This window comes from Lolium perenne, chromosome 7, assembly GCF_019359855.2.
Source record: "Lolium perenne isolate Kyuss_39 chromosome 7, Kyuss_2.0, whole genome shotgun sequence".
NCBI lineage: Eukaryota > Viridiplantae > Streptophyta > Magnoliopsida > Poales > Poaceae > Lolium > Lolium perenne.
Genome location: NC_067250.2, coordinates 60,236,107 through 60,251,919, shown reverse-complemented (window position 1 = coordinate 60,251,919; position 15,813 = coordinate 60,236,107).

Below are 15,813 nucleotides of genomic sequence, written 5' to 3'. Positions count from 1 at the left end.
CCAACTCTATCCTCCATATCTCCATTTTCATCACCCTCTGTGAGGCCTTCCTTGGCGTCCGGCCCTAACCGGGCGCTATGGAAGCGCATTTTCTTTTGTCGCCGCAATGGTTTCCTTCCCAATGTCGCCTATAATATAGGCGGCGTTGTTATTTCTGTTCGCCCTACGCCGATTACTTCGACGTCAAACTCCCTGACTCAGTTCAAGGGTGGCGCAAGAAGTGGTTGTACATTCAGGAGGAGAACCATGGATGTGCTGAAGACAACATCCCTCCTTTCGATGGTGCCGAGAAAATCCTTCGCCGCCGCTCCTGGGATGCAGAGGCTACCGAAGAAGAAAAAACTTCGACAGAGGCCTTGATGACTCGCATCCATGAGTTGCAAAATACTCGCGGCAAAGAGTTGTCAGGTATCCAAATTACAGCGTATTTTCTTAGAACCAGAGTGCAGCCTCTTCAGGCTCGCAAATACCCTCTCTGGAAGTATGCTGGCGACGAGGACGCAGATCGGTTGTCAGCGGATTTGGAGGTCAAGGACTTGGAAAAGCTTGTCCGAAAAATCTCCTCTCTCAGCAAAAAAGATTCTGTCCCTTCTTCTTGTCGTGTAAAACCGTACAGCGCCACTAATGCGCTTCCCAAGGTAAACTTTGTCGATTGATTTGTTATTGCCTTGCTATCTTTTTGTAACTCCTTTTTTGACATCTTCCCCTGTTTTTGTATAGAACCATCCAAACCTTGTCTCGATTCCTCCCCTTCCTGAAGGTGGAGAAGTCGAGGAAAGGGCCGTTGTCACCAACGACAACCAAGATGCCCCCTCTTTTGTGAATGAACCCGCAGATTCTCAAAAATCTGCGAGGTCTTCTGAAGGCACTGCATCGGCACAATCTCCTCCTCCTGTTGTTTCTCCAAAGAACAAAAGGAAAAGGAATGATGTCGAAGATTCCGGCACCTCCAAAGCCGAAGAAGCTGTTCCTTCACGTCAGAAGGCAGCTTATGATCCATACCTTGAGGCCCTCATCAGTTCGTAAGTCACTTTTTTATTATTATTATTTTTGTACTCGAAGATTTTTGTCTATCTTGCTTTTTATGCTGCCAACATTTTAATCGCAGTGATGATGAGGGAGAAGTACCAGCTTTTGATGTGGCTGCTCGAATGAGTACGTCACATACTCTAGTTGTTTCGGAGACGCCAGTTAAAGGAGAGGAATCCTCGCCTCCTCAACAAAACGTCGGCGCTTCTACTCCTCCTTCAAGCCCCCTTGTCCCTTCACCGAAAAGGACAAGGATTGAAACAATCCCGGAGCCTACTCTCCAATTGAGTAGCTCCTCTAACCCTCTCTTGGATGATGTAAGTTCTTAATTTTCTTGTCACTGTCTATATTTCCTCTGTTTGCTTCTTTATGCCATCATATTTTTCCCATACCGACATTTTCTTTCTTTGTCCTTCTTTGACAGCCTATGATAAAAGAGCTTATTCGCATCGGTGCCCAATTCATTGGGTATCGTGAGTATGCCAGTAAGACTGAAGGTAATAATTCTTTGCTGGCCCTTGTTTATGACTTCTTGCTCCTGTTTTGTTGCAACTTTGACTATTTTGGCAGAAAAACTTGCGGAAGCCAACAAGCTTGTCGACACGCTTGCTCAGAAATTAGAGCAAAGTGAAGCGGCTCGCAAGAAGGCTGAACTTGATGCTAGCAAGGCTAAAGCGGAGGCTGATAAGGCCAAGGCAGAAACTGCTGGTGTCAAAGATCTGCAAAAAAGACTTGATGATGCCGAAACTGCTTTGAACGAGCACAAAGCCGCGCAGGCTACTCGTGAAAAGGCGATCATCAAGCGCTTGAACACGCAGAATCGGCGCTTTGTTGGTATTTTTGTCGATCCATTCTATTTTTCTTAGACTTGCTTTTTTTTTTACTTACTGTCGACCAACATATATTTTCTGCGACAGGTAGAACACACCAAGAATTTGAGCTTGAAGATCCCGACAACGATCCTCTTCTTGATGCGCTCTCTGTCCTTGAGTTTCATGGAACTGAAACTCGCGAAGGCATTGAGCAGGCTGTGATGCGTGCAATTAACACACGTCCGTTGGGAACCCCAAGAGGAAGGTGTGATGCAGACAGTAGCAAGTTTTCCCTCAGAAAGAAACCAAGGTTTATCGAACCAGGAGGAGCCAAGAAGCACGTTGAAGGTTGATGGCGGCGAAGTGTAGTGCGGCGCAACACCAGGGATTCCGGCGCCAACGTGGAACCTGCGCAACACAACCAAAGTACTTTGCCCCAACGAAACAGTGAGGTTGTCAATCTCACCGGCTTGCTGTAACAGAGGATTAACCGTATTGTGTGGAAGATGATTGTTTGCAGAAAACAGTAAAGAACAAGTATTGCAGTAGATTGTATGCGATGTAAAGAATAGGACCGGGGTCCACAGTTCACTAGAGGTGTCTCTCCCATAAGATAAATAGCATGTTGGGTGAACAAATTACAGTCGGGCAATTGACAAATAGAGAGGGCATGACAATGCACATACATGATATGATAAATATAGTGAGATTTAATTGGGCATTACGACAAAGTACATAGACCGCTATCTAGAATGCATCTATGCCTAAAAAGTCCACCTTCAGGTTATCATCCGAACCCCTTCCAGTATTAAGTTGCAAACAACAGACAATCGCATTAAGTATGGTGCGTAATGTAATCAATAACTACATCCTCGGACATAGCATCAATGTTTTATCCCTAGTGGCAACAGCACATCCACAACCTTAGAACTTTCTCACATCGTCCCGCATTTAATGGAGGCATGAACCCACTATCGAGCATAAATACTCCCTCTTGGAGTTAAGAGCAAAAACTTGGCCAGAGCCTCTACTAATAACGGAGAGCATGCAAGATCATAAACAACACATAGGTAATAGATTGATAATCACCATAACATAGTATTCTCTATCCATCGGATCCCGACAAACACAACATATAGAATTACAGATAGATGATCTTGATCATGTTAGGCAGCTCACAAGATCCAACAATGAAGCACATAAGGAGAAGACGACCATCTAGCTACTGCTATGGACCCATAGTACAGGGGTGAACTACTCACTCATCACTCCGGAGGCGATCATGGCGATGAAGAGTCCTCCGGGAGATGATTCCCCTCTCCGGCAGGGTGCCGGAGGCGATCTCCTGAATCCCCCGAGATGGGATTGGCGGCGGCGGCGTCTCAGTAAGGTTTTCCGTATCGTGGCTCTCGGTACTGGGGGTTTCGCGACGGAGGCTTTAAGTAGGCGAAAGGGTAGGTCAGGGGGCGTTGATTTCGTCCAATTCTGAGAATATTTCCTTACTAGGATTTCTGAAACCAAAAACAGAAAAAGAATCGGCTCTTCGGCATCTTGTTAATAGGTTAGTGCCGAAAAATGCATAAATACGACATATAATGTGTATAAAACATGTAGATATCATCAATAATGTAGCATGGAACATAAGAAATTATCGATATGTCGGAGACGTATCAGCATCCCCAAGCTTAGTTCCTGCTCGTCCCGAGCAGGTAAACGATAACAAAGATAATTTCTGGAGTGACATGCCATCATAACCTTGATCATACTATTGTAAGCATATGTAATGAATGCAGTGATCAAAAACAATGGTAATGACATGAGTAAACAAATGAATCATAGAGCAAAGACTTTTCATGAATAGTACTTCAAGACAAGCATCAATAAGTCTTGCATAAGAGTTAACTCATAAAGCAATAAATCAAAGTAAAGGTATTGAAGCAACACAAAGGAAGATTAAGTTTCAGCGGTTGCTTTCAACTTATAACATGTATATCTCATGGATAGTGTCAATGTAAAGTAATATAACAAGTGCAATATGCAAGTATGTAGGAATCAATGCACAGTTCACACAAGTGTTTGCTTCTTGAGGTGGAGAGAGATAGGTGAACTGACTCAACATAAAAGTAAAAGAAAGGTCCTTCAAAGATTAAAGCATCGATTGCTATATTTGTGCTAGAGGTTTGGTTTTGAAAACATGAAACAATTTTGTCAACGGTAGTAATAAAGCATATGTATCATGTAAATTATATCTTACAAGTTGCAAGCCTCATGCATAGTGTACTAATAGTGCTCGCACCTTGTCCTAATTAGCTTGGGTTAACACTGATCATCATTGCATAACATATGTTTCAACCAAGTGTCACAAAGGGGTACCTCTATGCCGCCTGTACAAGGGTCTAAGGAGAAAGTTCGCATTGGATTTCTCGCTTTTGATCATTCTTCAACTTAGACACCCATACCGGGACAACATAGACAACAGATAATGGACTCCTCTTTTAATGCTTAAGCATTCAACAACAGTTAATATTCTCATAAGAGATTGAGGTTTTATGTCCAAACTGAAACTTCCACCATGATTCATGGCTTTAGTTAGCGGCCCAATGTTCTTCTCTAACAGTATGCATACTCAAACCATTTGATTGTGAAAACCGCCCTTACTTCAGACAAGACGAACATGCATAGCAACTCACATGATATTCAACAAAGAGTTGATGGCGTCCCCAGGAACATGGTTATCGCACAACAAACAACTTAATAAGAGATAAAGTGCATAAGTACATATTCAATACCACAATAGTTTTTTAGGCTATTTTGTCCCATGAGCTATATATTGCAAAGGCGAATGATGGAATTTTAAAGGTAGCACTCAAGCAATTTACTTTGGAATGGCGGAGAAATACCATGTAGTAGGTAGGTATAGTGGACACAAATGACATAGTGGTTGGCTCAAGGATTTTGGATGCATGAGAAGTATTCCCTCTCGATACAAGGTTTAGGCTAGCAAGGTTTATTTGAAACAAACACAAGGATGAACCGGTGCAGCAAAACTCACATAAAAGACATATTGTAAACATTATAAGACTCTACACCGTCTTCCTTGTTGTTCAAAACTCAATACTAGAAATTATCTAGACTTTAGAGAGACCAAATATGCAAACCAAATTTTAGCAAGCTCTATGTATTTCTTCATTAATGGGTGCAAAGTATATGATGCAAGAGCTTAAACATGAGCACAACAATTGCCAAGTATCAAATTATTCAAGACATTTTAGAATTACTACATGTAGCATTTCCCGATTCCAACCATATAACAATTTAACGAAGAAGATTCAACCTTCGCCATGAATACTATGAGTAAAGCCTAAGGACATATTTGTCCATATGCAACAGCGGAGCGTGTCTCTCTCCCACACAATGAATGCTAGGATCCATTTTATTCAAACAAAAACAAAAACAAAAACAAACCGACGCTCCAAGCAAAGCACATAAGATGTGATGGAATAAAAATATAGTTTCAGGGGAGGAACCTGATAATGTTGTCGATGAAGAAGGGGATGCCTTGGGCATCCCGAAGCTTAGACGCTTGAGTCTTCTTAAAATATGCAGGGGTGAACCACCGGGGCATCCCCAAGCTTAGAGCTTTCACTCCTCTTGATCATAGTATATCATACTCCTCTCTTGACCCTTGGAAACTTCCTTCACACCAAACTTCAAGCAAACTCATTAGAGGGTTAGTGCACAATAAAAATCCACATGTTCAGTGGTGACACAATCATTCTTAACACTTCTGGACATTGCACAAAGCTACTGGACATTAATGGAACAAAGAAATTCATCCAACATAGCAAAAGAGGCAATGCGAAATAAAAGGCAGAATCTGTCAAAAATAGAACAGTCCGTAAAGACGAACCTGGAAGGGGCACTTAACTTGCTCAAACGGAAAAACTCAAAACTAATGAAAGTTGCGTACATATCTGAGGATCACGCACGTAAATTTGCAGATTTTTTTGATTTTTTTACAGAGACTTCTGCGCAAATTTGTGACAGACAGCAATGCTGTTTCTGTGCAGCAATCCAAATCTAGCATCAACTTTACCATAGAGACTTTACTTGGCACAAAAACATGATAAGGAGAGGTTGCTACAGTAGTAAACAACTTCCAAGACTCAAATATAAAACAAAGTACTGTAGTAAAAACATGGGTTGTCTCCCATAAGCGCTTTTCTTTAACGCCTTTCAGCTAGGCGCAGAAAGTGTAAATCAAGTGTTATCAAGAGATGAAGCATCAACATTCTTACCAGGGGTGTTGGGAGTTTTATCAATTTTAGGCCTATAATAATTCTTTGGTTTAGGCACCTTAGAGACATACATGAATTTTTGCTCTTTACCCACATAATCTTTCTCCTTATATTTAAGAGAAGAAAAAGTTGAACCCAAGGTTCCCATGGATTTTTCAAGTTCGCCAATCCTATTAATTTGATTATCATGGTCAACACAAGTTCCTAGGACACTAATTCTTTCATCAATTCCTTCTAAGGATTTATCAAGTTCATCAGTTTTATCAAGTAACATTTCCAATTTAGTTTCAACACTTGGAAATTTTTTCTCTATGGCTTCCAACTTTTTCATGACGTCCTCAAGAGAGATTTCAATTTTAGTTTCATTAACAGGTGGTATTCCAACTAGACTCTCAATGATGCAACTAGCTTGTAAAGCAGTAGTACCTAGGAAAGTACCCCCCGAAAGAGTATCAAGAACATACCTATTCCAACTAGATATACCAACATAAAAATTCCTAAGTAGGATAATAGTGGAGTGTTTCTTAGTGCACCTATGATGAGCATCACTAATTCTATACCAAGCATCTTTAAAACTTTCTCCACCTTGTTGTTTAAACGAACGAACTTCAACTTCAGGATTACTCATTTTAGCAGTAGTAAATAACGCAAACTAGATAAAGTAAATGAAAGTAACTAATTTTTTTGTGTTTTTGATATAGAGAGCAAGACAGTAAATAAAGTAAAGCTAGCAACTAATTTTTTTGTGTTTTGTTTAAGTGCAGCAAACAAAGTAGTAAATAAAATAAAGTAAGACAAAAACAAAGTAAAGAGATTGGATTGTGGAGACTCCCCTTGCAGCGTGTCTTGATCTCCCCGGCAACGGCACCAGAAAAAGAGCTTGACGCGTGCAATTAACACACGTCCGTTGGGAACCCCAAGAGGAAGGTGTGATGCAGACAGTAGCAAGTTTTCCCTCAGAAAGAAACCAAGGTTTATCGAACCAGGAGGAGCCAAGAAGCACGTTGAAGGTTGATGGCGGCGAAGTGTAGTGCGGCGCAACACCAGGGATTCCGGCGCCAACGTGGAACCTGCACAACACAACCAAAGTACTTTGCCCCAACGAAACAGTGAGGTTGTCAATCTCACCGGCTTGCTGTAACAGAGGATTAACCGTATTGTGTGGAAGATGATTGTTTGCAGAAAACAGTAAAGAACAAGTATTGCAGTAGATTGTATGCGATGTAAAGAATAGGACCGGGGTCCACAGTTCACTAGAGGTGTCTCTCCCATAAGATAAATAGCATGTTGGGTGAACAAATTACAGTCGGGCAATTGACAAATAGAGAGGGCATGACAATGCACATACATGATATGATAAATATAGTGAGATTTAATTGGGCATTACGACAAAGTACATAGACCGCTATCTAGCATGCATCTATGCCTAAAAAGTCCACCTTCAGGTTATCATCCGAACCCCTTCCAGTATTAAGTTGCAAACAACAGACAATTGCATTAAGTATGGTGCGTAATGTAATCAATAACTACATCCTCGGACATAGCATCAATGTTTTATCCCTAGTGGCAACAGCACATCCACAACCTTAGAACTTTCTGTCACTGTCCCAGATTTAATGGAGGCAGGAACCCACTAGCGAGCATAAATACTCCCTCTTGGAGTTAAGAGCAAAAACTTGGCCAGAGCCTCTACTAATAACGGAGAGCATGCAAGATCATAAACAACACATAGGTAATAGATTGATAATCACCATAACATAGTATTCTCTATCCATCGGATCCCGACAAACACAACATATAGAATTACAGATAGATGATCTTGATCATGTTAGGCAGCTCACAAGATCCAACAATGAAGCACATAAGGAGAAGACGACCATCTAGCTACTGCTATGGACCCATAGTCCAGGGGTGAACTACTCACTCATCACTCCGGAGGCGATCATGGCGATGAAGAGTCCTCCGGGAGATGATTCCCCTCTCCGGCAGGGTGCCGAAGGCGATCTCCTGATTCCCCCGAGATGGGATTGGCGGCTGCGGCGTCTCAGTAAGGTTTTCCGTATCGTGGCTCTCGGTACTGGGGGTTTCGCGACGGAGGCTTTAAGTAGGCGAAAGGGTAGGTCAGGGGGCGTTGATTTCGTCCAATTCCGAGAATATTTCCTTACTAGGATTTCTGAAACCAAAAACAGCAGAAAACAGCAACTGGATCTTCGGCATCTTGTTAATAGGTTAGTGCCGGAAAATGCATAAATACGACATATAATGTGTATAAAACATGTAGATATCATCAATAATGTAGCATGGAACATAAGAAATTATCGATACGTCGGAGACGTATCAGGCTGACGCAGGATTGTTACGGCTGTTCCCCTATTTCTTCCCGAAGAAAGCGGAACCCAAGACTTTCCTTGCTCTTGCCAAGGACTTCAATCCACCAGAGGATCTTGGACTGAAGATGCGCCAGGAGAACATGAAGATTGTTGTCGAAAGCACTGTTGCCTTGGTCGCTGATAGCCAACAAACTATCGACTGGGCGAAAGTAGGCGACACAGAACAGATAGAGCAGACAAAATGGCGATCGTTGATCAAGGCGGCAAAGCCCAACACGAAGAAAATCCTGTCCTATCTCGGGATCAAGCCATCTTCAACTCCTAGCTCATCAAAGCCGGAGGTCTAGTTGAATGCCCCTTCTTTTTATTTTTCCTGTTTCTTTAGCTATTGTCGCCATATTAGCTTTGGCGACAGTTACCTTAGTAGTCCTTTTGAAGAACTCCTTCTGTAATATCCATGTAAATTTCTTGAAGATCAATGGAATTCTGTCTTGTGCAATCCTTTGATATTGGAATATTCTTTTCCAGTTGGTATTTGATAACTACTCTGTCAATCCTCATTCTGCCGATACTTCTCCTGCTTCCTCCTTCTCGAAGAAAACACTAGTCAATGATAACCTCATCGAAGGTTCTTCAAGACAACATTTGTCGCAAGATTTGCAAGAATTGCGCCAAAAACTCCAATCCATGAAGAAACAAACTCTTGCGATGATGGAACAATCTCGACAAGCATCCGAAAGAGAGAATATTGCTCTTCAACAGGCAAAAGAAGCCATTGCTGCAAAGGATGTGATACGTCCAAAACGTATCTACTTTCCCGAACACTTTTGCTATTGTTTTGCCTCTAATTTGTGTATTTTGGATGCAACTAACACGGACTAACGCTGTTTTCAGCAGAACTGTTCTGGTGTCTCATTTTTGTGCAGAAATCCAACTTTCAGGAAAATCCTCGGAATTTATGCAGAAGGTCCTATTTTCCCAGAATATTGGCGGAGCCAGAAGGGCAAGCCAGGTGAGGGCATGAGGGCCCCACACACTAGGCCGGCGCGGCCCAGGAGGGGCCCGTGCGGCCCTAGTGTGTGGCGGCCCCGGCTGGCCCCCGACGCCCTCCTTCGGACTACTTATTGCCTTCGACCTAAAAACGCACGGGAGGAAGTCGAAGTCGCCAGAAACCCTGCAGAACGCCGCCACATCGCGAAACTCCGTCTCGGGAGCCAGAAGTCTCCGTTCTGGCACTCCGCCGGGACGTGGAATTGGAGGAGATCATCGCCATCATCACCACCGACGCCTCTCCATCGACCAGCCATGTTTCCCCCATCCATGTGTGAGTAATTCCCCCGCTGTAGGCTGAAGGGGATGGTAGGGATTGGATGAGATTGGTCATGTAATAGTCATAAGATTGTTAGGGCATAGTGCCTAGTATCCGTAGATGTTACTTTTATGATATTGTTGCAACTTGTTATGCTTAATGCTTGTCACTAGGGCCCGAGTGCCATGATCTCAGATCTGAACATGTTATTGATTCATGAAGATATTCGTTGTTTATGATCTTACCTGCAAGTTGTATACACATGTCGCTGTCCGGAACCAATGGCCCCGAAGTGACAGAAATCGGGACCACCGGAGGGAAGGGGAGCGATGGGAGGATCACATGTGTTCACGGAGTGTTAATGCTTTGCTCCGGTACTCTATTAAAAGGAGTACCTTAATATCCAGTAGTTTCCCTAGAGGCCCGGCTGCCACCGGCTGGTAGGACAAAAGATGTTGTGCAAGTTTCTCATTGCGAGCACGTACGACTATATATGGAACACATGCCTATTGATTGATTAGTACTTGGATACCGTTTTATTATTATCTGCAAATGCCCCTGCTTTGATTGTTACATGAGTTTCTCTCATCCATGCAACGCCCGTTCATCCGTCCCTGTGCCTACAGTATTTTAATCCTGCTGTTTACTATAATCACTATTGCTGTCTTTGTTACTCGTCTTTGTTATTTCACTACTGCTATCGCTATAAAACTGTTACTACTGATAAACTCTTGCGAGCAAGTCTGTTTCCAGGTGCAGCTGAATTGACAACTCCGCTGTTAAGGCTTTCAAGTATTCTTTGTCTCCCCTTGTGTCGAATCAATAAATTGGGTTTTACTTCCCGCGAAGACTGTTGCGATCCCCTATACTTGTGGGTCATCAAGACTATTTTCTGGCGCCGTTGCCGGGGAGCATAGCTTTATTTGGAAGTTCACTTGGATTGATATTGTTCGCTGCAAATTCTCCATCATGGGTAAACCTCGCGATACTAAGGTCACCATATTACCATCCACTACAAGAAAAGGTACAACTCTTAGTACCTCTGCTGCTCTTGATTCACCATCTGTGATAAGTAAACTTGTTTCACCACCACAAGCTTCAAATGCTGGTACTTCTGCTGAATCTGAAAACTCTTCTTATAATTTTGATGATGCTTCTGCTGTGCTTGATAATGATGGTTCGTTAGGATCTTTTCTAGATGCTACAATTGCTAGGTCTAGACAAATTGAAAATACTGAAACTCCTAATGAAAATGCTGCTACACCTGTTAATTCACCTGAGTCCGTTGAATATTCTAGTGATGATCTTGATGAAGATTATGTGGAACTTGATGATGATTTTATTGAAAAATGCAATGCTACTACTGATGCAAGAAAAATTAAAAAGTTGCTTGCAGAACATGCTGTTAGATATAAACTGTCTCCTGATCCTAAATTTGCCACATCTCCTATAAACATTAAGGATAAAGATTATGATTTTTCTCTTGATCTATCTCATATAGCTATTGTTGAGAAAACACCCTTTTGTGGTACTGAAAAAGAAAGTGCTGTTGAACACATGATTGAGTTATCTACTCTAAGTAGCTTGTTTTCTGATGATGTTAAGAAGCGTACTTACTTTGTTGCTAAAATATTTCCATTCTCATTAAAGGATGACGCTAAAATTTGGTATAATAGTTTGCCACCTGATTCTATTAAAAGTCCAAAAGAATTGCTTGATGTTTTCTTCCGGAAATACTTTCCTGCTAGTGCTCAACATATTGCTTTGCAGAGAATTTATAATTTTGACCAGGAAGATGGAGAGAAATTGCCTGAGGCTTGGGCGAGATTTTGCTCTCTTATTAGAGCTCGGCCTGATCATGATTTGGAAAAGCATGATTTACTTGATATATTTTATAGTGGACTAACCATTGAGTCTAGGGCATACCTGGATAGTTGTGCTGGTTGTGTTTTCAGGAAAAGAACTCCAGACGACGCTGAAGAATTATTGGCTAAAATAGGCCGGAATCATGATGATTGGTCTACACCTGAACCAACCCCGACACCGATATTGAAGAAGAGGGGTATGATTAAATTAAATGATGAAGATATGAGGGAAGCCAAGAAGTCTCTCAAGGAGAAAGGTATTAAATCTGAAGATGTGAAGAATCTACCTCCCATAGAAGATATATGTGAGATAATTCCCCCTTCATCCATGATTGAGGTAAACTCCCTTCAACGCTTTACTAGGGAAGATATTCCATATTCGAAACCTCCTGCACAATGTTTAGATGAGTTTGATAATTATATTGTTAAGTAAGAAAATTTTAATATGAGAGTAGAGAATCATTTAATGGAAAATTCTCGAGCTATTAGTGAATTGCATGATATTGTGGAGAGAACCTCCAATGATGTTAAGATGCTTGTTAAACATTTTCATATGGTTCAAACTCAAATTGATCAACTCACTAAAGTGCAAAATGACTTGTTGGGAAATAATTCTAAAGAAAAACATGCTTATGAAGTAACAACTAGAGGTGGTGTTTCTACCCAGGATCCTCTATATCCTGAGGGGCATCCCAAAAGAGTTGAACAAGATTCTCAACGAACTAAAACTAGTGCTCCATCTAAGAAAAAGAAAAAGAAACATAAGAATGTTGTAGAGTCCTCTGAACCTGTTAATGATCCTAATAGTATTTCTATTTCGATGCTTTGGCTGAAAGTGGTAATGAACATGATAAAGATAATGATAAGAATGAAACTCCTGATAAAGAAGAGGTTGAAGAAGAACCTGAAAAGCATGCTAAAAATAAAAAGTACACTAAAGAAGATTTTATTGCTGAGAAACATGGTAATGAAAGAGAACCTTGGGTTCAAAAGCAAATGCCTTTTCCTGCTAAGAAATTAAAATAAAAGGAAGAAGAACACTATAATAAATTTTGTGATTGGATGAAACCTTTATTCTTGCAAATCCCTTTGACTGATGCTATTAAATTGCCTCCTTATTCAAAGTATATGAAAGATATTGTGTCTAACAAAAGGAAAATTCCTAATGAGGAGATTTCCACTATGCTTGCTAATTACTCTTTTAATGGTAAGGTTCCAAAGAAGCTTGGCGACCCAGGTATTCCAACTATTCCTTGTTCAATTAAGAATAATTATGTTAGAACTGCTCTATGTGATTTGGGAGCGGGAGTTAGTGTGATGCCTTTTTCTCTTTATAAGAGACTTTATTTAGATAAGTTGATACCGACTGATATATCTTTGCAAATGGCTGATAAATCTACTGCTATTCCTGTTGGTATATGTGAGGATGTTCCTGTTCAAGTTACTAATAACTGCTTGATATTAACTGATTTTGTTGTGTTGGAAATGCCTGAAGATGATAATATGTCTATTATTCTTGGGAGACCTTTTCTTAACACCGCAGGGGCTGTTATTGATTGCAATAAAGGAAAGGTTACTTTCAATGTTGATGATAGGGAGCACACTGTCTATTTCCCCAAGAGGGTTGATAAAGTATGTGGAGTTAATACTATTTCTAATGTGAGAACTATCAAAGTTGGAACTATTGATTGTCCTATATATGAGCCTAAAGAAGAATATCAAACTCTTGTGATTGGATCCATATCAATACAATTCAAGGTAACATGATTGATTTGAGGTTTATTTCTTCTTATGCTATGTAAAATTTATTTGGTGGCAAGACTTGATCAACCTTGTTAACAAATACTTTTTATATGCATAGAGGAGGTAAACAACATCTCTTTCTTCCTCCACTTGTTCTACTTGCTATAGCACTTTTGTTTTGCAAAGTTCTTTAGTTAATTAGAGGTTTCAAAATCTTTTTCTGCCCAGTAATAATAAATTTAACACCCAGAAATATGCATTTTTCAAAGTTTTCAAAAATTCACAAAAATTATACCAGTAGTCCTATTTTTCGACGAGGCACCTGGGAACACCTGGGGATGACCAGTGGGGCACCCCAGGGTGGCACCCCACAGGCCGACGCGGCCAGCAAGGGGGGCGCGCCACCCTGTCGTGTGGGTCCCCCTTTGCCCCACTTCATCATCTCTTCCTCCCACTCTCTTCTCTCTCCCGAAAAAACTCGCACCAGGTTCCTCTCACTCGCGTTTTTGCTCAAGAGCTCCAAATTTCTCGATCTCTTTGCTCAGCCCAGATTTCTGTCTGAAATTTGGCACATTTGCTCTCCGGTATGTGACTCCTTCAATTATCCAAGTAGAATTTTATTTGGTGGAGTATATCTTGAATATTTTGCTGCTGTAGGTAACATGTTTAGTGAGCTTGCATGCTTGTTCTAAGTGGTAGAAACTAGTTTTGATGCATGATTAGTACTCTAGCAAGTTCCTATGGTAGTTTCCCTCAATTATATGTCACCAAATCAGATTTTATATTGTTTGTTGAAAAATTTCAGAAAAGGGGGATGTACAACTTTAACTTTGGAGAAGTGTTCCAAGGGGAGACAACAAGCACGGGGAGGCCCTCGAGGTCATCCACCCGATTCAGGCAATCCTACAATGAGGATCTCATCGCACCAAGCTTCGCACCCGAGGAGGACAATGGAGTCCCTAATGCTTCATCCTTCCCATGTTATGACTTTTTGAGAAATGCAGGTTTGTTGGATGATTTCTTGACCCTTGTCGGTAAGGCAGGCTTAACCACCTATGTGGGAGATGAGAGTGAGCAATACTACACGCTCACTAAAATCTTTGTGGAGAGCTTCAAGTTCAACAATAAGCACTTTCATCCGATAGTTTCGTTCAAGATCTATGGTAAACCTATTACTATGAAGTTGGAAATTTTTTGTGTTGCACTAGGTATTGTCCCTGTAGGTACAGCAAGGAGGATCGAGGACAATCCCAAGGAATTGCTGGAGCTCTATCGAGGGATCACCAATGATGACTGTCGCACCATTCAGCGCGGCAAGATAAGAAACATTCAACTCCCTGCCATTAAGTATTTTGCTTATTACATTGGCACTAGCATTCTTGATAGGGAGAACACTAGTAACATATCTAGCTATCACCTTGGTTTCTTAATTGCTGCACTCACTGGGGACACACCTTATCATCTTGGTGCTCTTGTTGCTCGCCGCTTGTCTAACAAGGGGCCTATATTTGGAGGAGTTATTGCTTCGCGCATTTTAGCATATTTAGATCTTCCTCTTGACCCTACTGATGTAAAAATAACCCCTATGAGGCTCGATATTGCTGCTATGAAGAGTCACCAATTTGTTACCGCCGACTCTAGTTTAGATAATATTGTCTATAGAATATTGTTTGCTGACGGGGAAGAGAGGGAAATCCTTTTGCCACAGCCAGATTTGTTTAGTATTGACAGGAAACCATGGTCGCGCTCTAAGGAGGAGGTGGATGAGCAATTGAAGATACAAAGCTTCCACCAGCAGCATGACTCCGAGGACGCCGAGCCCTCCTACGACTACACTGTCACGTATCCGGGCGCTTCTTCCAGCACCTACCCGGAATATGATCCATCTTCGTACTACGAAGGTGCTTCTTCATGGGCACCATGGGATTGATCTCCACTTAGGCAAAAGCCTAAGCTTGGGGGGAGGTATACCGGCATCACTCATTCTTTGCATATTATGGTTGCTGGATACTCGTATATACTTGTTGAGTTTCTTTGAGTGGTTTTCTAATGAGAGGAAGATGATATTTGGGGAGGTGCTGCCTGAAAACAGATTCTGGACTGTCACTAGAAAAATTCGTGCGCACAGCCAGAACGTTATTTTGAGTTGCCAATTTTTGTGCATGTTCCCCAGGTTGTTATCTAACTTTCATTAGTTGAACACTTTTCGAGCTGAGCAACGGAAGATTTTTGTAAAAATCGATTTCTGTACTGCTGTCAAGTTTTGGCAGATTTCTGCCATCTTGCTTTTCTGTGTTTCTTTTAGTTTTCATTTTCTTATTCTTACTTTGTTTCTTTCCTAAAACACAAAAAGACCAAAAATATTTCTGTTGTTTCTCTTCACCGCTTGTTTATTTTAGTTTCTTGATTTTATCTTACTTTATTTGC